The sequence below is a fragment of the Meriones unguiculatus genome, chromosome 4, assembly GCF_030254825.1.
Source record: "Meriones unguiculatus strain TT.TT164.6M chromosome 4, Bangor_MerUng_6.1, whole genome shotgun sequence".
NCBI lineage: Eukaryota > Metazoa > Chordata > Mammalia > Rodentia > Muridae > Meriones > Meriones unguiculatus.
Window position 1 is genome coordinate 39,952,485 of NC_083352.1, and position 27,260 is coordinate 39,979,744.

The 27,260-nt window shown below is 41.8% G+C and overlaps 1 protein-coding gene across 16 annotated transcripts in view; it reads right to left on the reverse strand.

Annotated features, from left to right (window-relative positions):
- Window positions 1-27,260, reverse strand: part of Tenm3 (teneurin transmembrane protein 3) — a 2,741,632-nt gene that overhangs the window by 600,717 nt on the left and 2,113,655 nt on the right. For 2 of the 16 annotated variants that reach the window (XM_060381764.1, XM_060381763.1), the window contains exon 1: window positions 2,922-3,416. The exons of the other annotated variants lie outside the window; for them this stretch is intronic. The gene's annotated coding sequence lies outside the window, so the exon portion shown is untranslated. Of the gene's footprint in view, window positions 1-2,921; window positions 3,417-27,260 lie in introns of those variants that run through there. 16 annotated transcript variants of the gene reach the window in all.

Consider the following 27,260-nt stretch of genomic DNA (forward strand, 5'->3'; position numbering starts at 1 on the left):
CTGAGTGGAGGAGCTCCATGTAAGACAGCCTGCCTAACAGCTCTCCCTGGCCCAGCTTCAACAAAGGGGCAGACAATTTAAACTGCCCATGAAATCCCTGCTTCACACAAACAGCCCCTCCATGACTTTCTTCTACCACCCCAGGAATCTAAGTGCTTAAGGACTGAAGGAAAGTTTGATGCACACTTAGATTAAAATAACCACTCTTTATAACTAAGGAAGCCGGCTGGGTGGAACCCTGACCCACGCCATGATTGTACTCTGGCTTCATCTCTAGACATCGCAGGTAAAATCGCAGAAAACTTCAGTATTCCCAAATGCACGTTCACAGCTGTTGCAAAAACATCATTTTCGCACAGATAGCCCACCACTGAGTCCGTGTTTCTGACAGATCGCTCCACTCGCTGTGATAGCCACTCACTTGTCCCTAGTCCCTTATCTGCCTGACTCTTTACAAAGAGAGGCATTACTCTTAGTTCTCAGAAGCAAAGCTAAGAAAGACTAGGTGCAACTAGCCAACCGGATCATTATTGTCTAGCTCTGTCCCCTTTACAAATAAGTGTAAAACTTTTGCTTTATTCAGAAGCTCAGTTTCTATTCAAAGGTAAGCATCCTTAGCTTCTTTTGTCTTTATCCTAATAAAGCAGGTTCCTCTCCCAAACCAGAGGGCTCCAACAAGACCAGAGTAAGAAAAGCCTCCAGACTTCACCCCTTTTCACTTTTTTCTATACAATGCAGCCCCAGGTCTACTGCAATCTGTTGTGTTTATTTTTTAATAGTGAAGCAATATTCATTAGAGTCGATATTCTTGACTCTGGATTGCTAATTGTTTTAATGCTACTGACAGAGGGTTCTCATTATTTCCCAAATACATAAATACTGCCACAGTTCCTGTCAAACTACATTTTTCAAAAACCTGTTCGGTATATGTAAGATGTATCACTGTCTTATTCCAAAGAATTCCTTTTCATAATATTATATGTTATTTTAAGTAATATAAAATAAAATATTTCCTGCAATGAAAGTAGTGCTTTTTTTAAAAGAAGAATATTAAAAGCCCTCGTTTTAAAAGGCAATAGCATTAAGGAGAATGCAACAGGGAGAGAGATGCACATAGTTCTGAAATATACACTAGAATAACTAATGTCATCATAAACCCCCTAGCTTTGAAGACTTTAGGAATAATTTGTGAATGCCATGACATTTGAAAGTGGGATTAGCAAGTCTTATTACCGAACTAACCTCTTACTCTTAACATAAAGAATTAAATATTTGCTCTGAATTTAGAATCAAAAATCGAAACTTTCAAGGCTCCTCAAGAACTTTACCTGTTAAGAAATATAAACCAGAAGTTTTGAGCGGTAAAAATGTACATTGGAACACACAAGATGAGATTTCTGAGCTATGCATAAAACAGGTTTTAACATCACAGGTTATAATAAATTGTAATTACACAGCTATTCCAAGTTCTATACTCTGTTCCTAATTCTTGAAAGGCTACAAATATTTCTTTCAAGCAGGTAGGGGGTTATCCATTGCATTTTAAAGACAGAAAAAAAAATCAAATCAGTTGTCAGGCTGTAATACTACTTTAAGGCATCCTTTTTTTTTTTTTTTTTAAGGTTTCCCTAAACGCCAGCTCTTCTTTTCTTTTCCTTCCTTCCTTTTTTTTTTTTTTTTTTGTTTCTTTCTTCTATTTTTTTTCCATTTGACAACGGAAAGGCAAGGTATTGCCTACACACATTGCTATTTCTAGTGAAAAGACCACCCAGTGGATTCTGCCAGAGTCTACAAATGTTTGAGAAATACAATACCAGATGATAAGAAGTGAGAGTATTATTAAATGAGAGCTCTGGTCTCTGGTAGCCCAGCTGCCTGGGGCCCTGAAAAAAGTGTTCCAGGCTAGTTCTTGGCATTTCATTTCCATGACATCTACTCCAAAGTCCTGAGAACTTTTCTCTAGCTAAAATGATAAGGACCTCAGGAAACAAATGCGCTCGCTGTATTATTACCCGATGGAATTGCTCGCTATCGTTTTTCCATGATAATAATTAACAAGTTAACCTCTAACACTGGCTTACAGGAGGGGCAGCACGAGAGGAATCTGGACTGCTTTCAGCAAGGAGCTCGGCAAAGATCAGGCATCATTTGCCCCAACCTGAAACATCTGAAGCCCCCTTTCCTCATTTGTAAAAAGGGATAGTGACCTGGAGCGAGCAGCAGCCTCATCCATCTGAAAAAAGAAATTTCAGTGCCCTGGTCCGGGTCTGTTTTGTTTGCTTTCACTCCCGTCCAGAGTTTCCAGATCAAGTTTCAGCCGAGATCACTACTCCTCTCGGCACCCTCGGCCCCTACTTCTTTCACTACTTGGCAACTTGGCTGTCTGGCAGTTGGGGGAAGCCTTCTCTCCACTTCCCGGGCAAAGGCTGACATCCCAAGGCTTCCAGCTTTTCCGGAAGTCCGGCTGGAGCTCTCCAGATACCTTCCCCGAGAACCAGAGGTTGTGTCCCCCCAAACTGAGTAGCACCCCAAGAGAGAGAGAGAGAGGTCATCTGCCCTCCCTGCCCCCACAGGCTCCAGGGAACCACCTTCCTCGGGGAACCCGGCGAGTCCAGAGTTCCCGAAACCCTGCCCAGCTGCTAGGTGGGAGGCACCGCCGCCGAAGTTCCCACCTGAGCCGGCAGCCGAGGGTGGCAGACGCGAGGGAGGGAGGGGCGGGGACCCGAGGCCGGAACCCGGACGCCGGAGCCCCGGACCGGGATGCTCCGCCGCCCGCGGGGCTGGCCAACTCGCAGCCGACCCCCGGGAGCCGCGGCTCGGAGAGGGGGAACGCGCTTCCCCGCTCGCATCCCCGCCCGCCCTCTCCAAGCCCAGGCGCTAGGACCCCAGAAAGGAAGGAGGGCGCACGGCGCCGCACTTACCGCGCTCCGCTCGCCCGCGCCGCCCGCTCGCACCCCGGCCACCGCCGCCGCGTCCACCCCTGCGCTCGCCCGCCCGCCCGGCCAAATTCAAAGGCTCCGGGCGCGGGGGAGGGGGTCCGGGGAGGGGAGAAGGGGGAGGTGTGTGTGTAGGGGGGGAGATGCAAGTGTTACAACTTCCTCCGCTGCCCACGGCCCGGCGGCCCGGGGACGCGGCGAGGGGAGGGAAGCGCGCGGGCGCCAACGAGTTCACTTTCTTTTTCTTCCCAGCGCGCTCCCCCTCGCGCTTCCCGCCGGGCCCCTCCACCCTCCTCCGCCGGCCGGAGTCCTCGCCTCTCGGCCGGGGGAGTGGGAGGATGGAGGAGGTGAGGGAGGAGGGAGGAGAAGGGAAAGGTGAGCAGGCGAGCAGGGCGCAGTGCCAGGGAGCAGCATCCAGGACCGTAATTGTGGGCAAGGACGGGGGGGGGGGGGGGACGTTCTGGGCGAGTGTGCCCGAGACCAGGCGCGTACACGTGTGTGTGTGTGTGTGTGTGTGCGTGCGCGCGTGTGTGTGTTTGTATGTGTGTGTGTGTGTGTGTGTGTGTGTGTGTGTGTGTGTCCGCGCGCGCGTGTATGTGTAGGAGAGAGGAGCGGAGCCTACCATGCGCTTCCCTGGTGCGGATCGCGGGAGAGCCCAATCACGGGGCGAGCTGGACCCGGCTGTGATCATTTATAATCCTTGACTCCTCCGCTCCGCCACTTGTCAAGATGACAGGTACTTTATTTATTTATTTATTTTTCCCTGCTCCTTCTTTATTCAAAAACTGAGATTCCCGGTTTTCTGCTTTTTTTTTTTTCTTCTCCCTGTCAAATGGGATTTGCCGGACTGAACCACGTCCACACCGCCGCCCCTCCCTCCATCCCTCCTCCCAGCCAACGCTGGGTACGTGGGGAAAGCACCGAGGCTCCCATGCTGTGACCAATCAGTGTATCTACTACTCTCGCCGTGATTTAGGGGTCATCCGTGAATAACACTTCACGCTGATGAATGGCTCTTGCCGGCTTTCGGCTCTGATGAGGGGTCTGCCGGCCGCTGATTGCAAACACTAATGAACTTACGGCGCCGTCTGAAATTCACACGCGCCAACAAAGTGCGGGGGGTACGTGCGTGGAAGTGTGTCCCCTTCCTCTCCGGGGTGACCGGGAGGAAGCCCTGGGGTGGGGGGGGGAGGAAGGGGCGGTTAATTGCCTTGGACTTAAGTGGGACCCTTCTCTGTGTAATCAAACCTCTAACCTCCTTAGAAAACTACTTTTCTTGATCTTCCGTAGGGTGGGCATTTCGGGTCAGCTGAGTCACCCGAGGAGGTGCGGAGTGCAAGACGCTTCCTGGGAAGATGGATTCCTAGACAGAAGGGTGTAATTAAGGAGTGCCACCCCCGGTGGGCGGCCCGCCCTCCGTGGAGCCTCCGAAAATGACCTGTATCTTTCCTCCCAGAAGTGTCCTCTTGTCGGAGACCGAAAAGCGCAAATGACCTTCGGACTCCGGCAGGGGAGGGCTGCGTTGAACCCCGCAGACGTCCGTTCGAGCCCTAGCTCTGCCCTATTGAGAACAAGTGTCCGCCCCCAGGTTCAAGGAGCCGGACCTCCGACCAGTCCCCGCTGTCGGGGGCGCACTCGGCAAAACTAAAGCCTCCGCCACCACCAGCTCCATCCTCCCTTCCGCCTCTCCTTTCTTTCCTCCGATTAGCGGCACAACACTGCCCCTGCCACAACTTGCTTTGCAGTAGGAGAGGGAAAAGTTTACCTTCCTCCAGGACACTGCCACTAAAGTTTCCGCCAAAACTCAACTCTGGATCCGCAGCCCCCAGGCCCCGCCCCCTCCCCCACCTCCACCCTCACTCCTAGCTGCCAAGAGCCCACCCCGGGAGCCTTTTTTTTTTTTAACTGCCCGGAGCACCTACAGTTCTGAGTTTTGGAACACCAAACCTAGGACTTTACGGAGTAGCGCTCTGGCTCCCTGCCTCCTGCCACCTCCAGGCGTCTTTCTGTCCGCGGGAGGCGTAGGTCTTGAGCCTCGGAGAGGACAGTTGCTCCCCGGCTCCTCGGCTCCTCGAGGAGCGCCCAGGCGTTCCCTGAGACCAGCCTGGAGCCCCCTAGCGCGGCTGAGAATCCCCAGGCCTGCCCAGAGCCACTGCCGACCAGTCTCCCGCAGCTGGTAGAGGAAACAGACTCCAGCCGAGCCTTTGGGTCCCACCACTTCCACTGCGGACTTCAGAGCAGAGGACTCCATCAATCAGTACCTAACTTGTCTTGGCTGGAGTCAGACATTTGTATGTTTAACTGCGTTCAAAGGAACAAATCTAGCAATCGGATAATCAGCGAAAAGCCTGGCGGCCTTTTCTGATATTTTCCCCCCAAAATTTGGCGTGGAACTGACAAAGAATCAGTGAATTTGAATTAGTGTATCCACGCCTACAGTTCGGGTCCCCAAAGACACTAAGCCACTGAATGCACCACTGGGCTTTGTGAAGTCTTCGGCAATGAGTGAATCCGACCCGGCCCCACGAGCATGAATGACTCAAAGACCCACCGGCACATCTTTCTGGAACAATCTGGAGTTTCCCTAGGATGGGACAGCCACTCTCCCGCCACATGCATTTCACACGTCAAAAGGACTAAGGAGGCGTACGCGAGGGAATCACACCTTCCCCTCTTCATTTTCCTAAGTTCGTCAGTTATGAATGTACTGCTCCAGACAGTACAAGAAAAGCAAGTAAACTCCCCCAAATCAGCATCTGAGGGTGGTTTATGAATCACCTTGCAGCTCAATCCCCACACAAAAAAAATTCTGTGAGTGTAACTTATAATTGTCCAAGATGCAAAACCCCTATCTTGTTTGTTTCTATACTGATATCCAGAATACACAATAAAGACACACTACCCCAACCCCAAAGATGCCGAAATAGAATAGCTGCATAAGGGTGGAGATGGGGCAGCACTGTTTATTTCAGCTTCTCCCCCCCAAAACCCTCATTGTGGCTAACACTACTTATAAATGAAGAAATTATAAGTCATATAATGTAGAAATGGTAGTAAACCTTGAGGCCCATCTCCAGCCCACGTTCTTGTTAAGTGATATTCAAAGTTTTCCACTACATATTGCTGAACCTTCACACTAAGTGGATGTACTACAAACACACACACACACACACACACACACACACACACACACAACTCTCTAGATGGCATGGCTATGACCACATTATTACAGCTCTCTGTTGGCTTAGCGCTGGTGGACAAAGCACGCAGGTGTTTTGTAAGCATTTGTCTGCTTCTTCAAGGCTCAGCACGTAAGTTTGGCAGTCAATGTGTGTATGTTCGGCTCTCTCCTCTCCTCTCTTGCTCTCCTCTCCTCTCCTGTCCTCTCCTCTCTTCTCTTCTTTCTTTCCTTTCTTGTTTCTCTCTTCCCCTCTCCCCTCTCCCCCTCCTCTCTCAGAAGTCTCATCATTTGAGCCCCTGAAGAAATGTTGATGAGCAAAACCAAACTGTACCTGGCTTCCTGCTCCAAATGCATCCCTGGAAAGCAGTGAAGCTGCTTGATCTGTGAATCATCCCAGCTCTGCCTTGTGGCTGAGCTGCTATCAGGGGAGGAAAAGATGGTCGTCCGCTCACCTCACTTTGGCAGCAATAAAAACTGGACTAGCAGTTTTTGTTTTACGCAGACAGTGCTGTCTGTGCTGGTGTGCACTGCAAACTGCCGGGGTAGCTGGAGACAACACAGTCTTAACCAGCACTGGTCTGGACTGACAAGGAACTGGCTGTATTGCATCTCCTTCCCTTAGCCTCCCCTTGTTGTCTGTGTCCTTAACAAGCATTTCATGGGGACAGGAACCTCTAGATTCCCTTTGGGGTTAGGGAGAGCACACCTGGACCATCAGAACTGGACTAGGGCACTAAAAGGAAGACTTTCGACCTGTTACGGAGCCAGAGCAAAGAACTCTCAGCTTTGATGCTCCAACTCCCCCTACTCCCACGCCAACCTTTGCCACACATCTTTGGCCAGGTAAGGGAATGCTTGTCCTCCCTGTTTTAAGGGCTTTCTGCCTTCTCTTGTCCTGAGATCCAGCCTGTAACCAAGGGGTTGGGTGGCAGCTGTTCCCACCTCCCTCTGATGGGGAGCAGATGCCTCCAAATCAGACTTTCCTTCCTGGCTTTCAAACACACAGAAGGGGAGCACTGAGTCAGGCAGCTGTGGGGTTCTCTCACAAGAGTGTAGACATAGCTCTAATCTGAAGGTATTCTCTGGATTTATACTCTCTGCTTTAGCCGCAAAGACCCACATGAGGACCTGACTGCCAGGCTCAGGGTGAGTTGCTGCAGGTCTGCCTCCTCTCCCACTTAAGGGATTCCACACACTAAAGAGCTGGTAGAAATGACATCAACAGCTAAAGCTCAGACACTACAGCAACCAACTCACCCCTTGAAAAGCCCAACTATCCACAAGGGGTTAGGTCTCAACTAGAAAAAGGGGGAAGTGGATGCATGGATGTCATGGACCTTGGAGAAGCTAAAGGATGGTAGTCCCTGAGAAGACTCTAAGGTCTTGCTACCTGACATCTTCTCTACAAAGTAAGTGTTTTTCAGCTAACAAAGCACTTTATCTGCAATAATTCACATCATTGGAACTTAAACTTGATACACAAGTCTCTCAAGTAGCCATCAAATGATTATCAGACCTTTTTTTTTTTCCACACCCGAAAATAACTTCTTTCCTTTACCAGCTGGTCTGAGGGAAACTAAAACAAATATTGTAATTTGATCAAAGTCATAAAGCTAAATGACGGTTTGTAGTAGAAAAATTATGCTTCCATTACCGTAATTAAAGCAACACAGGCTTCTCTCAATGCCCACATTTTGGAACCGTGGAGTAGGCTGGTGATAAGACACCTCATCCTTACAGTAGGACCTTGCTATCCCAGCACACTATTTTGTGTTGAGTTAACAGAGCTTCCAGTGGCATTGGCCTTTGGTGGGAGGCACAGGTGTGGGGTACACCCCAAACTCCTAATACAGTTTGGCTAAAGCATCACAAAGGACCCCAAGGTCTGTGAAGAGTTTTGTGCATCAGTTATCTCTTAACATGATGCACTCTCAAATTTCATCGTCCTTCATACGAGTGTTGAGCACTTGCCGTATGACTTTACACGGAAAGACAGACTCTTTGTAATGAACAGTTATCAGGGAGTACCTTTTAAGCTCAGACTTGTTGATAAATGAATGAGGTTTAGGAGGTATCATAGTGTAGCGGTGGTGAGCCCTAGGTCAATTTTAACATGCGTTAAATGACATAAAAGGACAATTTCATTTAACTATGTTAGGGTCTGGTTCATGAATCAACTTGTAAATATAGATTAACCTGTAAGTGTCAAGTTAGTATAGTTGAGGATGAAATGATGTAAACATCTTTCCAAGGAAAGCTCAACTCTTTCTCCTCCTCTTGGTGCTCTTTAGTCGGGAATAACCTTAGCCCTGGAATGCCTTGATTTTGAAGCACTGGTTAATACTATTCTCCGTGGCAGAGTTTATGCTGTACTCTCTCTGTGTGTAAGTGATGGTCATTTCCTGTTTGTTGTTTGTTTGTTTGTGCATGGATTCTTCCTAGTAGAGTTTCACAGCATTTCAGAAATGAAGTTACTTAATAATAAATGTTTAAACGAAGGGATAGATACAAGATTAAAACTTTTGTATTACATTAAGTCATTCTGACTTTCTTTTAAAAGTGATATGCCATAAAATACATTTATCCTGAAAAAAAATATATGTATTAAGTATATTTCTCTACTTCTTTGACACAGTCTCTTTTATGGGACATAGTGGTAAAATGTTAGTGACTATAGAGAGGGCACCTCTGAACTGGTCTTTCTAAGGACTTTCCTTAGAAACATAAGCAAAAACAAAGTATGGGGAAAGCAATGAATAAATTTCATTTTCCTCTCTTGCAGGAAAATGCAGTATTTACTGAAAATTGGAGGAGAAGATCTTAAGCATCATAGCAAAGTGATGCTCTTAGATATTTTATATTAAAAGTGACATTATTATAGCACCTTTATTGCCTTTAGACTTTTAATGGTCAGAAGTAGAAAGCTTATGGTGACTACTTTGCATTTCTTCAAGACCAGGGTTCAGCTGGTATTGGGGAAACAATCTCTGTTTGTTCCTGTCTGCTCAGGACGACTGTTTCTAATTGATCTGGCATGGAATTCAGTTGGAGATGTGTATGTGGCGACCACGGCACAGAGCCTGTGTGCTTTGTAAAGTGATAACCATATGGGCCTTCTTAGAAACATTTGAGGATTTTTCGACATGAACCTGGGTTAAACTGAACTATAAATCCAGCTCAAATATATACATCCCTTCTGACAAATTCATCATCATTTTGGATAGGCTCAACCCATGCTCCTCTCCAATTAATACAGACAATGACCGTGGATCACACATGCAAAGGTTCTCAGCGATAAAGTACCACCATGTTATAGGAGGCACCGTTTAAATGCAAATTGCACAAAATAAGCAGATATTTTCCTACTGCTATTACCTGGAATGGAAATGGTAAAAAAAAAAAAAATCATCTCTAGGTAAAGAAAAGGGATCTATAGTAAAATCGATTCCCTCTTACACTATGACCAAGTATACTCTGCTAGCGTCAAAAAGATTTAATTAAGCCAGCTCAGCCGAGCTGGAAAGCGAAGTGGCTGGAAGTTAGTGCTGTTATGGAAACATATTCAGGACATATGCAAAATAATGTATTTACTCTCCTTCATTTAGGGATCTGAGCCACCAGGAAGGTTAAAAAAAAATCGCACCATAATTCCGTAGCCTCCTTCTTCTATTTCTGAATATATTTCAAATTTGGAGTTGACACTTTGTTACAGATAATAGTACTAAGTTCTGGCTGTTGATGGCCCTTCCCTTGCAGCTTTAAATTGCCTTGAAAAAGATACAGTTTCTTTAATTAAAAAAGCTGCACAGAACTAATCCCTCTAGCTGAAAAAAGAAAAGTTTTAAGCAATCTTTTCTGCTCCGAGAGAGAAAGGCAGACAATACCATAACAGATCAGAACCATAAGCCATAGTGTGCAGCCAGGAGCACAGCAGGGAACTGAATACCGCTCCGACTGTGTCATTTTTTAATCCCCCATCCCAGTTTTCCCCGTCTGACCTCATGCTGAGATGAAGTTATCAGAGAAGACAGCTTTACTCTCACCAATGAATCCAACCCTGGATCTGTATTATCCTCAGCAGATCAAAACACCGCTTTCATCAAATAGCATTATCTGCATAAAAGGCATGCAATTGCCCGATAATTTCACCCAAACTACACTATTCATTTAAAGGACAAGAAGAGAAATTAATTCATTCCTTTTGGGAGGTGGCCGAGAAAAGTGAGACTCGGGGAGAGGCAGAGGCTGGAAAAGCTAACTTATCCTCTTCACTCATGGGAACTTTTCTGTTTTTAACACAAAATCCCAAGAAGGGGTCCATTTAAAAGTTCCCCTACTTCTGTGCTGAGAGATTAATTGTTGGAGCAATTTGGTGCAGTTTGAGTGACAAAAGTGTAAGCTGTGTAGAAAACTGGCAGTGGGAAATTACAAAGCTTGCTGATGTCATTAGCCATGCTTCCATGAGCCCCAATAAAAACATCATATCTAGTAAAATTGAAGGAGAATAAGAATTAGCTGGACAAACGGATGAAGTTTAACACAGCATCATACTGGGATGGGAGCTTGCTTGCCAGAAGATCTTCCTGGAAGTTCTGAGAAGCCTGGATTTCTAGGGAGACAACGATAGAAGACCTTTGGGTTGATGCTTTGAGGAACATTTTTAAAACCCTTAAGATAAAAAATTACCTTAATTTAAAAAGACACTGAAGCTTCTCTTAGCTTTTATCTCCCAGTTTAAACTGCGTGATCTTTTGCATCATGGATCACATAAACTGTTATCGTGGACACCCCTTTAGAGTGAAGCCTAACTTTTATTGAATGACATCAGTTGTTTTGTTCAAGCTATCATAAGTTAGAGCCATCAGACAAAGCCATTGTGTCAAGTACAAGGAATTACAAAAAGCACTAAAACCATGGGTGTGGGTGACCAGAATGTGTAGGTTAGTATCCTAAGAATATTACTCGCCATAATTTTAATGACTTGGTTTGAGAATTAACCCTTTCGTTCAGCCTGCCCAGAATTTACTGTGTAAGGTGATACTGCAATAAATTCAGTCTCATCCTTATTCTCCCATCTCTCAGACAACATCTACCACAAAAAAAAAAAACCAAAAAGTTTAGGAGAAACAATTGGAACTGCATCAAACCAAAACAACATAAACAGGCATCATGTCAGAGCCTAGGAAAAGTTCTAAATGTTCCCAAGACAGATATGGGAACAAGAATCTTTCTTTTGAAAGAAAGTCTTCTGGTTCTAGGAGCAGTTCATCAGACTACAATATTTGTCAGCAGTGGCATTTTAATTATGCACACGTATTGAAGAAAACAGGTAACTGGAACTAATAAATATGTTATTTCCCCACAAACCAGCTTCCTGAAGCTGCAACTTAATGCTGAACCGCTCTGAGGCTAAATGTCTATGTAGCTGTACGGTCTGCTGAGTTGCAGAGTTCAAATTCGTGTTTCCAAAATGCAGCTTCATGACATACTAATTATCTGAAATTTAATGTGATGAAGCATTAAACGATGGTATTTCCTTGAATTTAATGACAGTCCTATTTTCGTGTCAAATTTGATTATAAGAACCAGTGTTCAGACTGAACTGTTTAAAATCCCAAATCATTAACAGATCATTTAGGATTTTGTCTCAGATCAAACTTCTCATCTGTGAAAAATCAACTAGAGACCTAGATGCAGGGAGGTGAGCTTCACGGTTTACCTATGGATGGTTGGGTGCGGCTGATCTTGTAAGTTACAGTTTCCTCTGAAGATGCCTGGGAGGAGGAGCTCATGCTGCTGCTACTTTTGACATTCATGATGCAGTCCAGACCCATGCACTGTCTCCAGCACATCTTGAGCTGTTAGCTACACCTGAAGTGGGTGCAGAAGGCAGACCACCTCCTCAAGGCTTTCAGCAGCTCACACATGATGGTGACCTGATGGCTTCTTCTTCTTCACTTCCGGTCCAAAGCGATGTTTAGTTGACGCATAACTGACTTTTCTCAGAAATCAAACCTGGATCGTCAAAAATATCCCAATTTTGCAACTAAGAAGGCAAAGGTCATGGAGTTGACAGTTCATGTAAAGGAGACACTTCTCTCTGAGTAAAAGGTTTTAAAATAATACTCCTAAAAGCGATCTTTACTTGTATGTTGGAGGTGGGCTGAGGACAGCTCTTATGAGTCCATTCTCACTTACACCGTGTGGCTCCAGGAGACTGACCTCAAGTCATCAAGCACGTTACCTGCTGAGCCATCTTGCTGATCCGGCAGAGACATTCTTTCTGCCTAAGACTTTGGTTCACTTCTAATATGGTAAAATCAGCTTGATTTTTGGCTTGTCCTGTGATAATTTCCACAAAAAGGATGATGTAGATGAAGGCCAGTACGCGGTCAAGCGCTCCTGAAGGAAAATCTGACTATGGTGGCCCTGTGATTTGATGTTAATTTTTTCTCATGCAGGTACTGCTCTGATTTTGTTTGGTTTAGGGGAAAATATGAGAAGCCAGCCAGGCCTTCCCAGAGCAGAATGCATCATTTCTGTGTTTATTAAATGTCTTTCCCCTACCTTGCCTCCGCACACAGCACTTTTCATCACCCCCACCAAAAAAAAAAAAAATCTATGAAAGACCAGGATTCACCCTCTCCTCTTTTATCCTTGGATAAGACATCTAGAAGAGGGTAAAAAGTAGGCCATGGGAAGATTACAAACTAAGAGTCTATAAAAGACGAAGGAAATTGGCAGACACTTATACACACACACACACAGAGCAAGAGAGAGAGAGAGAGAGAGAGAGAGAAACCAAGACAGTGGAATAGGAAGAGAAAACAAGCTTAAACTGAAGCTATTCTAAGAGCTGGCTGGAAGGAAGACAGTACGTGAGATTCCTGTCTTAGCAGGCTGCTCTAATGGAGGTGCACATTTCTTCTCTGAATCTCTACACATCAGCCAGAGAATGCTGGACCTTGGCGCAAGAATTTGCCCTGTCATTTAGAAGCTGGAATTAAATAGGGCTTGATACAGGTAATGTTTATTCTCAAACTTACTAGAAATCACCCTGGGTTTATTTTTAAGTTTTATTTGTTTGTTTTTTGACTCAGTCTCCCTTTGTATGTCATGATTGCCTGGAGTTTGCCATGTAGTCCGGACTTATAGCAATTCTCAGGCTTCAGCCTCCAAGTGTGTAGTCATAAGCCATCACATCCGGCTATTTCCATAATTATGAAGATGATAATTTTACGAAAATTTGAAGGTTATCTTGATGACAAATAGGCTGTAAAAATCTGGAACCAAAGTTCTTTTACATTATCTATGAACAGTATACCTCTTTGTCTCTCTAGTTTGTGTGTGTGCGTGTGTGCATGTGTGTTCACGAGTGTGTGTGCTTGTGTGCACACATGTTACGTGTGTATATGTGCACCTGTACAGATAGTGGTCCGAGGATAGCTTTAAGAGTCTGTTCTTTCCTATCACATTTACATGGGTTCCAGGGATTGAAATCAAAATACAAGGCTTGCCACTCTCTTTCACCCATTGAGTCAACTTTTTGACCCCCATAACCATTTTTATCTAGATACGTTCTTATTTTTATTAGATGACAATATAGTTACATCATTCTGCACTTCCATTTTCTTCCTCTAATCCCTCAATTGTATTCTCTCCTCCTATTTCTCTCTCAAATTCGTGTCTGCCCTTTCCCATTAATAAATAAATACAACCTTCTCAGTCTGTATAACGCTCCTCATAGGTATGTGTAGCTTCAGGTTTGACCAGTTGGCACTGGGCAACCAATTGGTATGTTCTTCCCTGGGAAAAACTTTTTTTTTCCTGGAGCAATATTTTAAAGTGTTACCTTTAAAGTATCTCATCTGAGTCACCTCTTAGGACAACATATATCCTGCCCCAGGTCCTGCCTCAGCTATATAGAACCAGAATCGCCAAGGATGGAACCAATACATTAATAACGTCCTAAGTCTTCTAGAACATTCTTTTTTTTTATTGACATAAAGAATTTAATAACAATGTTGATATATATATATACAATGTAATATATACTTTGATAATTTAAAAATAGATGTGATACTATCTTGTCTTGTTGATACATGTTTGAGAAAACATGACTTCCGTGCCCTCAACTCAAGCAGATTTTTAGCCAACAGGTTTTAAATGATGTCTTCTTCTATGTAGCACCCACCCTCATCTACCAAAAGAAGCCTACATCTAATCCTTATTTAGAACATTCTTATACACAAAGAAGTTTACGACATTTTTTTCTGAGCTAAATTAATTGATAGTTTGGTATTCATCATTCTCCAGATAAAAATAAGTCATTGCAAAGAAATTCACTCTAGTTATTTTCATAATTAAGAGATTACCACTTAAGAAACCAAAGCTCACAGCATAGAGAAGGTGAGAAATCCTACTAGAAAAATGGTTCTCACTCTTTGAGGGTCACAGATCAGACATCCTACATATCAGATACTTACATTACAATTCACAACAGTAGCAAAATCACAGTTGTGAAGTAGCAATGAAAATAATTTTATGGTTGGGGGGTTCACCACAACATGAGGAACTGTATTAAAGAGTCACAGCATTATGAGGCTTGAGAGCCGCTGATCTAGAGAAATTCAGGCTGACAGCTCAGTGGTGCTTCAAAGTCAGATCTGAAGTCATTCTAAAGCACAGTAGAACGAGCAACTTAGAAACTGGGATAGTACTTTCATTTTTCTTTGTCAGAGCACTCTATATTGTATGCCCTGCAGTATATGCTCTATATGCTGACTAGAGAATATCACGTAAGTCTGTGGTCAAGTTCACGCTGGAACAGATGAAGCTCTGGGTTCAATCTCCAGCATGACAGGATTAAAAAAAAAAAAGTTCTGGGGATTATACTGTGTTTGTTTAAAATTATACTGCCTTTAAAAGAACTTCTAAATAACTACTAATCTTAAAAGAAATTAAAGAAGTTTGTGTGAAAGAGAATGGGCATCAACTCGACACATGTACCTTTCAAGAAAAGATTATCAAAAATCAAGGAATGCACCTAGAGCATTGGTGGTTATGAGTCAGCACCTAAAGCTATTTCACAGATGACATTCAGCAGCTATGCTTACCCCGAAGGCCCTAGATTTTGTTTTTTTTTAAGAAAATAAAGCATCATTCCTACACAACACATCACTTATTTCCCTTACAATTGCTTCTCTCTAGATGATGTGACTTTAACAAGAAGCATTCCATTGTTAAGGATAGAATTTCATTTCTCCAGATACGGTGAACATTGAAGGGCTTTATTGTGAGTAATGGAGAAAGTATTCAAAGCAATCTTTCTGTTTTGTCACTAGCACCATTGCCACACCCTACCAGGTCCTCCTAGTCCTTCTAACTCACATTTCTAGCATGAGTTTGCTATTGTGTTAAACAGATAGGTGGTTGATAAACAGACGATAGCTAAAACATACCATACATTATCTCAAACAAATTTTCACAGTTACCTCCCCACACAGGTAATTCTACATTCCCCACTGTAAAATTCAGCGCGCTGAAGAATGGAGAATTTGTGCAGTGTCCGTGGCACCAGGGAAGTAACTTTGATTTCAACACTCAAACACAAGCAATAACGAATACCTCCAGGATAATCAGAACTTGTTCTGATGATAACTTAATTTACGTCCAAATAAATTCATCAGCTGCCGTGCAAATGGAGTTTAATGAACGAGAAATGCCGTTTCTTTTCACAGTAGTCGAGACTGACACCTTGTCCCCACCTGCACGAGCCAAGGACTCCACCACTGAGCTACATTTTCATCCCAGAACCACACAAAGAAACTGCCTTTTTTGTTGTGTGGGTCTGTGTTTGAAGTTATGACTTCAAATAATTAAACGTGACAAAACTTTAGTACCCACTGTGCCATAGCACACTTATCCATTTTTATGGGCAACCCAGATTTATAGTAAAACTTCCCAAATATAGCATATTCTTAAATTCCTGTATCTATTGCTCTAAAATCATTGTCACGCTCAGTTAAAGTTACACCGGCCCTCAAATTTCACTATGGAATGATACTTCTCTCTTCAATGACTGGCCTATGAAGGTAAAAACAAAAGACTCGCTGTAGTTGGGGGGGAATAAATACACGTCACTGTGACAAAGAATTTCCAAGAGGGCTCCCTACTGTTTCAAAGGCCTTCAGCTTCTAGAATTTGGGCATCTTTTTCAACCGTCAGGAAAGTTAAACAGGGTGAATTGCAATCTTGCTGCTTCTTGAAATCACAGATCATTGAAAAGCTGTCTGTTAGAGGGCACCTTAGGGAGCGTGTGTGGATAGCGGTGGTTTCCTCGTGGCAGCAAAACAATAATGAACCTGTCTAATCACTTCGTGCGAACAACAATAGATCATACCGGAAGAAGCAGCACACACCTGTACTGCCCCCTGTGCATTCATTCTTGTGACTTTTTAATAGTTTTCTCTTCTTACATTTCATCACAGAGTAACAGAGTAACCCTAAACAGATTACCCCATAGCTCGTCATAGTGACAGAATTTGACATAAATGACTGAGATCGGAGTAGAAATTAAACCTGATATTTATTTTCGTTTCTTTATTAATGATAAGGACCAAACACGAACCTTAGACACATCTTAGTTTTAATGGTAACACCATATTTTGTAAGTGACAGACTTAATATTTTAAAAAAGCCAGACTCATATTATATTCATAAACAGGAAGAGAAATGATTATGGCTTCGCCTCACTTTATCCATTTAGGCTTCTTGTCTTAACAGACGCATATTAGTGCAGCCTAAAGTATTTTGCTGTGACCTGCAGTGACTGATCAACTGTTAAATGATTGATTATACTGGTCACATTAATTTTACATGTATGGACATGCCATATGTTCAGGGTTAAGTGGTAGAAAGCAATCCCTTTTTCTGCTCTTCATTTCCTTACCCCCTACCGCATGTATATTTTATATTTACGTCAACATGGTTCCTATAATAGAGAGTGATAGAAATAATTAAATTCCATTTGATTTTGCAGGTGGCCTGGTCATAGCTCTTTGGTATTTCATTTCATTCTCTTGTCTAACAAAAGGGACACTTAGTCAAGTAAGAATTTCATTTCATCTCTGGGTTAAAATTGCCACATAAAAAGGCATAGAAAGTTCCCTCAATAGCCTCTCCTCTCAGCTTTTGAAAGCATCCAAGGAGATAGTATTATTAAACTTGAAAAGTTTGCATTTATGAGTAATATCTCCTGGTTTTCTAACTAGTAGTTGTTCCTGCCTTTCAGCTCACATAGCAAAACCCAAAATCTCTGTTTAGTATTTTAATCATAGATGTAGTAAAATGAGTAGGCACCATGGCCCTACAACCTTACAGCTTGGTTATTTCCCAGGAACAAGGGTACAGGTCTAAAGACAAAGGGGAAAGGGTACAGGATTACAAACTTTCTTTTCTTTTGGTGGTATGTGATGCTCAGTCACCCCTGTTCATTCCACACTGACTTCCTTTGAAAATCTGCAAACGGAGTCTCTAACTAACACTTCAGAATTCTGGAAAAGCAGCCTGCTTGGAATTTATGTGACGTCAACCTCAGGTTACCTAAGTTCACATGGCATAGCATAGGGGTGGCTACAACAATGTACAAATGGTTTTAATCGGCTCTAAAAAAATTGTGTATGTGTCTAAGTTTGATCCTCTTAGTCCTATAAGTGCTGATCTCCTATGAAGTGTCTTTTTGTTGTTGTTGTTGTTCTCCAATTTTGTCAGGAATGTCATGAGTGGAATTTTCTCCAGCTTCTTCTGAAAAGATGCATAGACATACTGCTTTAACTCAGTGAAATATTTATTTATAAGTGCCACACTTTCTTTAATTTTTGATGCTTTTTATATCTTCAAATATAAAATTCTGAATTATACATTTCTCTTATAAGTTATAACTTCTGAGACCATGCACTCTCTACAGTTTGTTTTTTTTTTTGGGGGGGGGCAACTTGTTTCTCCTAGATTTAGATAAAATACTACAATACAATGTGGGTCAGTGTCCTTTTCTGCTTACGTCTGCATTTCTTTGCAATTTTATGATGAGAGGACAATGTTTACAACAGGAGTGAAATAGAGTGGTATGTCTGGAAAAATATACAAATGTATCTGTCTATCTTTAAATACCTATGCCTATATACATACAGGACACATTACACACACACACACACACACACACACACACACACGCACACACACACCCTATTCTTCTATATTGGATTACAGCTCACCTGTATTTTAAGTAAACTGAGCTACAATTTTTTTGTTGTTGTATATAATCTTAAAGGAGATGCTTTTACAGATCCATGAGTGAACTTTATCTTCTTAAGATTTCTCAGAAATCTTCTAAGCTGATTGCATAAGGCGCAATGCTAACCTTTGTGTGGAACTCAGCTTTGATTTTTTTCTTTATAATTACCCATTCTTAGTGCATACAACTTTCAACTTCTGCTTTTTTCATGGGTGATATACTGTGCTTTTTTTTCTACCTACATGGTTTTAATAACATGCCTAACAATTTTACGTATTTCCCAACTTTTTGCTCACCATACCTTTTAAATTTCTTATTCTCCACTTTTCCAGAATTCTGACGCATACATACTGTTTAATCTGTGGCAGGATATAGTTTTGAAACCAAAGGCTTCTTATGTTCACGTTTTCTTTTTTCTTTGTGTTATACATTATGTACCATAAATAGGTTTCCTGTCTGTTGCATAAATATTCTAGTCTAAATATACTTTGTACCTAACTCAAATCTTTTAAATACACAGTTGAGCTATTTTGCACTTCGTTTTTTCTGACTATGCACATCAGTAGCATTTTTATATGATATGTGTGATGTGAATGCAAAATGAGCCACTAGTTACATACGGGGCAGTGCTGTCTCACTGTCACCTGGGATTGTAACCCTTACTCTCTATATTTCCAAATGCTTTGTTGCCAAAGAACTTTCTGGGTGGCCTCAAATTAAAGCATTTTTTTCCCTTGTGACCTACTATAATTTTTTTTGTAATGTGAATAATTGGAATGACAGAATTAATTTGAGTATGAAAATATGAGGGAAAAGGTCTATTACATTTTACTGAAATTAATTGTCAATTTTATGAAACTGGATGGGAAGAGAGAGCCAAATTTTATAATGTCAAATCAAAGTTAATTTCTTGAGTTGATTTCTTAAGTTTCTCATGGATTCAACAGCATGACAGGGATAAGAGGAAAAGTAACCCTTATTACTTAATGGTCTAGAAGATAAATTTAAAAAAGGAAACTTTCTATTCAAGGTACAAATTGTAGGTAAGACTTTGCAAAATGCTCAGGTTTACGAAGCAGTCAGTTCTGGGTGTTGAGGCACAGGGTGATGTTTCATTCTGGGGATACATGCACACAAAAACAAAAAGGGGCAATGAGTTATTCACCTCAAAGCAAAGTAAAGTTGTTTAAAAAGAGGCAGAAGCACCCAAACTCAAATCTTATTAATAATTCTTGTGTTGACAGCGCAATGGCAGAACATACTTAGAAACACCCTATAGAAAACCCCCTACAGAAAAACTCAGAAGCACAGCATCTGGTATGATGCAGAAATGACAGCATATAAGGCAGACTTTCTGATTTTATTTCCTCACAGTATATTTAATCCGAAAACAAGTAAAGCTTTATTAATAATACCATTAGTTTAATGTGAACCAATGAACTACCTGATAAAACTGTTACATACATAGTTATTCATACTATGTACCACTACTTTCATAGTCAGCTTAACATTCATACATATGTAAACTAATTTTCTCATTACAGCCTTCTAAACATCCTCGGAACAAATTAATATTTTTCACCCAAAACAAATATCCATTAAATAACTTACATTTAATTTGTCAAAACACATCCTCCTTATTTTATGTTTGGCTTCCTTACTATCCAAATATGGTCACAGCAAAACAGTTGAGCAGAAAAAAAAAAAAAATTGGCAAAAAAAAAAAAACCACTAAAAAAAAAAAAAAACCAAAAAAAACCTCACTCAAAATACTATAACTTTTTCATTCAAAGTTAAACTCTTTTTCTGAATATCCTATATGCTATATAAACCAGATAACATTACTTAGAGAAAAATTTCAAAGCCATTGCTTATGTGGTAAGTTCACTTTTGAGAGAGTCATTTTAGTAAACTTTATTCTGCTCTTGGAGAACAGAGATCCTTTTAAAAAGTGCAGCGAGTCGGTTCAGCATGATCTTTTCCTTTATGTTTTATTTAAAATGTTAATGGGGTAAATCCACAATTCACATAATTTATTTTGAAACACTTTTGTTCGGAATAATGCGTTGTAAGAACAGTGTTATACAGGCAAAGGCCCTTAAAGAACATGCATCAATTCAGATCCCTTTTGAAGCATATTGCAAATGCCCTCTAACAGGGCACTGCAACATTACATAAATCATCTTATATGAAAAATTAACATGACATCAAATATTTATAAATATTAATGTGTATGTTAATATAACCAAAGCTGTAACAAACAATCATAACCTTGCCAAGTTTCCTAGGACAGGCGCGGCTGATAATGATATCCATTATCTCTGGAGGAACGCACAATTATGAAAGTTATGTGCAGGGTGCTATGTTCTTAGCTGCTTTTAAATTTATCCATTAATGTCTACCATACAGATAACATTAACCCTTTGCACATATATTTCTAAGAAACACAAAGGCAGCTCCCTTGGATGAATACTTTGAATGTCATTTCTATTTAATCCTTTACATGGGAAGTCTCCAATTTTAAGGTAACTTCGTGCATAATTGAACTACAGGGTATCTACAAATAAATTCTCCTGGGACTGATCTCATTCGCATGTGTGAAACACTGTTTGCGCACCTTCATGTGTCTATGCTACAGAAATCCACATTTTGCAATAGTAGATCAGTGGGGATTTGTGGTATCTGTGATATTTCTTTCTCCCAGGAAAGCTCTCTGGTAGAAGGGTCCATGTTGAGGACAAAGTGGAAATGCAGTGGCCTTGGGCTTCTATGGACTCAGTCAGGTCAAGGTTGTAGGGGCAGCTGGCCAGAGCACAGGGGACTCTCAGCATGCTTGTTCAGTTACACAAAGTTTTGTTGTGAGGTTTTCTTTCTCTTTTTTTTTTTTTCAGGTTCAGTTCTCCTGGGAAGTATGGTTAATTCAGTGAGTGGTCACTAAAGCAATGTGGTTCATACCAAAGAATAAAAGAAAGGGCTCCTCAGATCTGGTTGAGAATCCCACAGGCTCCCATGGACAGGACAAGGCGATAACGTGACCATAGAACTAAAAATATTTTGAGCTGCAGATAGTTTGCTTTCACAAGAAGAGATCTCCCTGTGAGTCATTCCTGCTCATAGCTGTCTGACTAAATCTAGGCCTAAGCTAGAACGTTCTTCACTTCTAAAGCACCTCACTTCTCCTCACAGACTCACCGGTGGCACAAGTGCTTCTTGCACAGCGTTGTTGTCTTCCCTCCTCTGCAGGAGACACCATTCCAGGCCCAGAGCTATGGCCAGAAACCACAGAAGGACCCACATCCATTTTTCTTACGTATGCACAGCTCTAGTCGGTTTAATTCATAAATGAGGTATGAAATGATAACAAAATAGAAAAATTATATAGGTCTACTAAAACAGGAGGCCGTATGTAAAACAAACAAATGAACAATAATATGCCATAAGTCAAATGAATGTATTCAACTCTTTGACAATATCTTGTTACATTTGACTTGCTCCATGAGACAACACTGTATCAGCATGACATGATGAAGGGAGCGAGGGCCACAGCATGATGCGGTGTTAGCCCACTATTGGCCAGGCTACACTGCCGGAGGACCGTTGTGTGTTTTGACTTGTCCTGGCTGAGCAACCATGTTAACGTGAAGGTCAGGTGCCAGGAGCATCTCCAGTTCACAGTTTTGGACAATAATTGACCACTAGCAACTGAAACCATGGGACGCAAATGTGGATATCAGATCAGCACTTTATTGGACTTTGGAGAGAATCTACACTGTCACTAATAGGTGCCCATGACTATCCTGAGTATGGTGGCAAAGTGTGGCTGTGGTCTACTTTATAGTTTTCTCTACATCTCCGGGATGTAGGACTGATTTGGGGGTCATTTTGACTCTGAATAATAATGCTGATCTAGCTTACTTTATTCTGTGAAAAAACGAAATATGGAATGAGTAATGTCTCATGACTTCAAATAGCCAATTAGAGACTCATTTTATCACAAATCTTTAGAACTCTGGTAGACTTTAAATGTGATTTTAACTTAATATACATTTTAGAGATAATTATTCCAATCAGAGGAGCGATCGATATCTAAGTGGCATCATTTTAAAATGCATCAGGGTTCTGAATGGGATAAAGATACAGAGAAAATCTACATCACTCAATGTTGCTTTGTCTAGCTCATTCTTGGCTACATTGTGTTCCAGGGTTGCCCGATCTCAAAAAATACACACGTAAATGTAAGTCTGACCATGCTGTGCCTTTAATTAATGCCCCCCCAATGTCTCAGGTGTCGCTCAGCGCAAAGGCACAGTCTATTATGGCTCTCTAGACCCCAAACAATTGGATTCCCCTTTACCTCTCAAACTTCAACTTTTGGAACCTTCTTCTCTTTTATTCCATCCCAGCCAATCTGGTTCCCTTGCTCTTTCTTGACCATATTGAGCGTGTCTGGTACCAGGCACTGGCTATGCCCTGACCTTTTGGGCTGGCTCATTTTCTTTCATCACTTTCCCGAAGCCTGCCTCCGCATATCTTTTTTTCAATGAGGCCTTACTTGACCACCCCATTTCAAATGACAAATGGCCTATCTGCCAACCACTGGTATTCCTGAGCTCACGGATCCAACTGCGTTGGATATTTTTCCATAGCTCTTATTGATTTCTAACATCACAGACAATTTACCTATTCATATATACATACATACACATATACCCATTATCCATACAACCTGCATCTATATTTATCCGTGGTCCTACATGGGTTTTGTTATTCTGCTTTAGGTCACTTCCACAAGCATGTGATAGCTCTAAAGGCAGTATTTGTAATGTTTACCTGTGAATTGCCAACATGCATGATTGTGCTGGGACACAGAAACTGTACAGTAAATCTTATTGAATGAATCACTTGTGACTGCAGGAGCTAAGGAAGGCAACGATGATAAAGGAAGCAGCAACACACAAGAACTTGGGAAGGGATGAGGTAAGGGTGTGATTACAAAAGAACTTATTATTTAATTTTGGCCAGATTGAGAATATCACCAGTGTCGCAATGGAAGATGAGGAATTTCTCTGAAGGCTTTAATAGGCTAAATTTCTCCAAGCAAATTCCAGTCATACTAAGAGAACAGGCCTCACAGCCTCTCAGATCCAGGACCTTATCATTTCATTGAACTTATGAGCATCTGGACCTCTTTTAGAAGTATCCATTGGTAAAGGAGAGAAGTGTGTGTGTGTGTGTGTGTGTGTGTGTGTGCAGGAAAAACAACTCGCTGGACCCACAAACTGTGGATTATATGTGAATTATGGTCATCTTGAATTTAGTGTTGAATTACAGTTTTGTTTTTCCCCTGAAATGGGGTTCTTCTCTGTAGTCTTGGCTGTCCTGAACTTGCTTTGTAGACCAGGCTGGCCTCAGACTCAGAGAGATTGCCTGCCTTTGCCTCCCGGAGTGCTGGGATTAAAGGCATGTGGCACCATGCCTGGTAACTCACAGTTCTTGGTACCAAGTGTAAATTGAGTAGGAGTCTTCATTTTGTCATAACAAGTAAAAAAAAAAAAGAAAAGAAAAAGAAAAAAAAACCCAAAACCAAAAACCACCACCACCAACAAAACCTGAGCAAAAAAAAAAAAAAAAAAAAAAAAAAAAAAGTGAACAATTCTTCCTGGACTCATTAAAGAGGTGAATCTATGGGGTGGAACTGGCACCCAAAATTTGGAAAAGAGTTGAGCAAATAAAAGAATCACAGTTGAGAGAAACTGATGGGCAGAACTCGGAGGGAACCGGACAATGGGGGAACACCTGAGCCTTAACTGACCAACTATGGGAAGCTCAGAGCAGACAATATGAGAGATGAGCAGAGCAGGGCATTCAGTCACGGGGAAAGTCACAGTTTAGTGGGTCTCACCTCCAGAATTATTGCCTCATACTTTATGCTGAGAGGAGAAGGACCATCATTCTGGAAATAGACCAGACCTGTGTGTTCTCCTGAGTGAGTGCTGTCCTCAGGAGGAACTCTTCCATAAAAGCTGAATGTCCCAGCGTTTTTTTTCAGAGCCTTGTCTACTTGGCAGAGGGAAAATACCTTCTACAGTTCCTGTAGTTCAGGTGAAGTGAAGGGGTGTAATCTGGGGAGGGGTGGGGTGGGAAAAGGGATGGTGAGGGAGGGGTGGGGGACAAGAAAGTTCCCAGGCTGGGACCCAGGATTCTTAAAAGACTGAGATTGTAATCATGGGTCCGGGTCTACGGAATTCTCCCCCTCCTTCGGTTTTTTGCTAAAAGCCTAGATGCAGCACTTTCTTTGTCCCTAGCATTTCGTGCATGCCTTTCAACAAACCTCCATTCCAAATCTGACAGGTATTTTTCACACATCTGAGCACAGAAGCAAACATTCTTGACAAAATATTAGCAAGTCAAATCCGATGATGGATCAGAGAACCATACACCATGACCAAGTGGGACTCATTTGGGCTACAGAAAGCTGGTTCAAAGGTGGATTGACACAGTCCATCACACCAACAAGATAATGAACTAAGGTTGTGCTATTATATCAGTAGGTGCACAAAAGACAGGTGACAAAGTCCAACACCCATTCATCATTAAAAGTTGTCGGTTCAAGGCCAGGTGTGGTGGTACACGCTCTTAATGCCCGTACTTGGGAGGCAGAGCCAAGCAAATCTCTGTGAATCCAAAGCCACCCTAATCTACGTGGTGAGTTCCAGACTAGCCAGAGCAACACATCGAGAACTTGTCTTAAAAAAAGAAAAAAGAAAAAGACAAAGAAAGAAACAGAAATTGTCCCTAAGTTACAGAATAAAGATATGTTTGCATATATATGCATATGCTATATACCCATACATACACATACATGACATATAGTGATGAGAAACTTGAAGCTCTTCAACTAAGTACCGCCTCTCAGCACTGCATTCTAACAGGGCTCAGTGAGTCCCAGCTTATGTAGTCAGGTAGGGAAAACAAATACAATGTATACAGATAAGGAATGAAGGAACAGAGCTATCTTTGATTACAGATGACAAGACTATGTAGAAAAAAGCAGCTGAAAGAAGCTACAAAACACTCCTGGGAGTAATGCCTTTTCAAGTGGTGATACTTTATGTAAAGAATAATGCTAATACACAAAATGCTTCCATACTACATGTTGGCAAAGAACAATAGAGTTTGGAACTAAAATTCTTATCATTTATATTCATTTCTGAGAAGGTACTTAGAGATAATAATTAATAAGATATGAAAACTGCAAACTTGAATTAATTGATATCAAATAAGAATTAAAGTATTCCATATTTGTGGATATTAGGGCTCAGACTTTTATTATGTCCATACATCAAACATTTATTTATTTATTTATTTATTTAGCTACTCATTTATTCATTCGTGTGTGTATGTGTGTCTGTTTGTCTGTGTGTGGGGGTATGTACACATGCTGAGGGATGGAATTCAGACCGCAACTTTCAAGAGCCATCTCTCTCTTCACCATGCAGGCTTGGTGGACTCAGGTTCTCAGCTTTGACAGCAAATGCCTTTATTCTCTGAAAGTTATCTCTTCTCATCTCGATCGTCGGAACCCCAGCTTAAATCTCAGCAACTCTTGGGGAGATATCAACAAGCTGACAGTAAAGTTTTTATGGAGAGGCGAAAGACCAAAACGGTTAACTTAGCATTCAAGAAAAGAACAAAGTCAGGGGTCTGGCATCACCCTACATCAAGACCTACCGGAAAGCAACACTAACCAATATAAGGTGAGTCTGGCAAAAGGACAGGTCAATGGGACTAGAGAACCCTACATTAGAGCCAAGTAAGTATGTAGCTAATCTTCAACAAAAACTGAAGGCACGGGGATGGATTTTTTATAATAAATAGACATTCACATGTAACAAATGAATGCACCCATACACTTTTCCTGAATTAATTTAGAATGGGTTTAAGACTAAGTGTGCTTAAGGCAAAGCTATAAAACTTCCAGAAGACAGAACGGGGAAAATTATAAATGAGGATGGCAATGTCTATATGTCCAACACTGACACTCTAGTCCATCCCTTTATCAGCAAAACCACCAACAAAAAAATTAATAAACTGGGGCCAATTACAATTTGAAAAGTGTCCTATAAAACACAATGAGAAGATAAGTCACGACCTCGGAAAAGATACTTGTAAAAGATATCCCTGAAAGGGATGGTTAGAAAAATGTGCAAAGGACACCTAAAACTCAGCAATGTGAAGATGAACACGCACCCAAATGGACTAAACATGCTGGAAGACCACACTAAACAGCTATACGTATGTCAAATCATGATATGTAAGATGCTCGAGAACACATGTTACCAGATAGCTGCAAAGTAAAGGAACAAGAAGGTATCACTGTGTACCTATTAGAATGGCCAGAGCTCTGATGGTAATAAATGCTGGTGAGAATATGGACGTCTCCTCATTCAGTTGGGAATGCAAAATGAGGGAGCCCTTTGGAAGATAGTTTGTAAGTTCCCTATAAAACTAAACATACCCTTAACACCAGATCTAACTGTCATTCTCTTTGGTATTTACCCGAAAGTGTTGAAAACTTCACACACACACACACACACACACACACACACACACACACACACACTCCTCAGATATATTTATAGTTAGCAGTATTCATAATTGCCCAGATGTGGGATTGACCAGTAGGTGAGTAGAAAATTGGCCGTGGCATATCTAAGCAATGGAATGTTACTCAGTGTTAGAAAGAACCCAAAGAAAATGTGAATACAGACTATTAATGAAAGAAGACTACATACTATGTGATTACATTCTAGAAAAGCCTATGTGGCCAGTGCAAAGACCAGTGGTT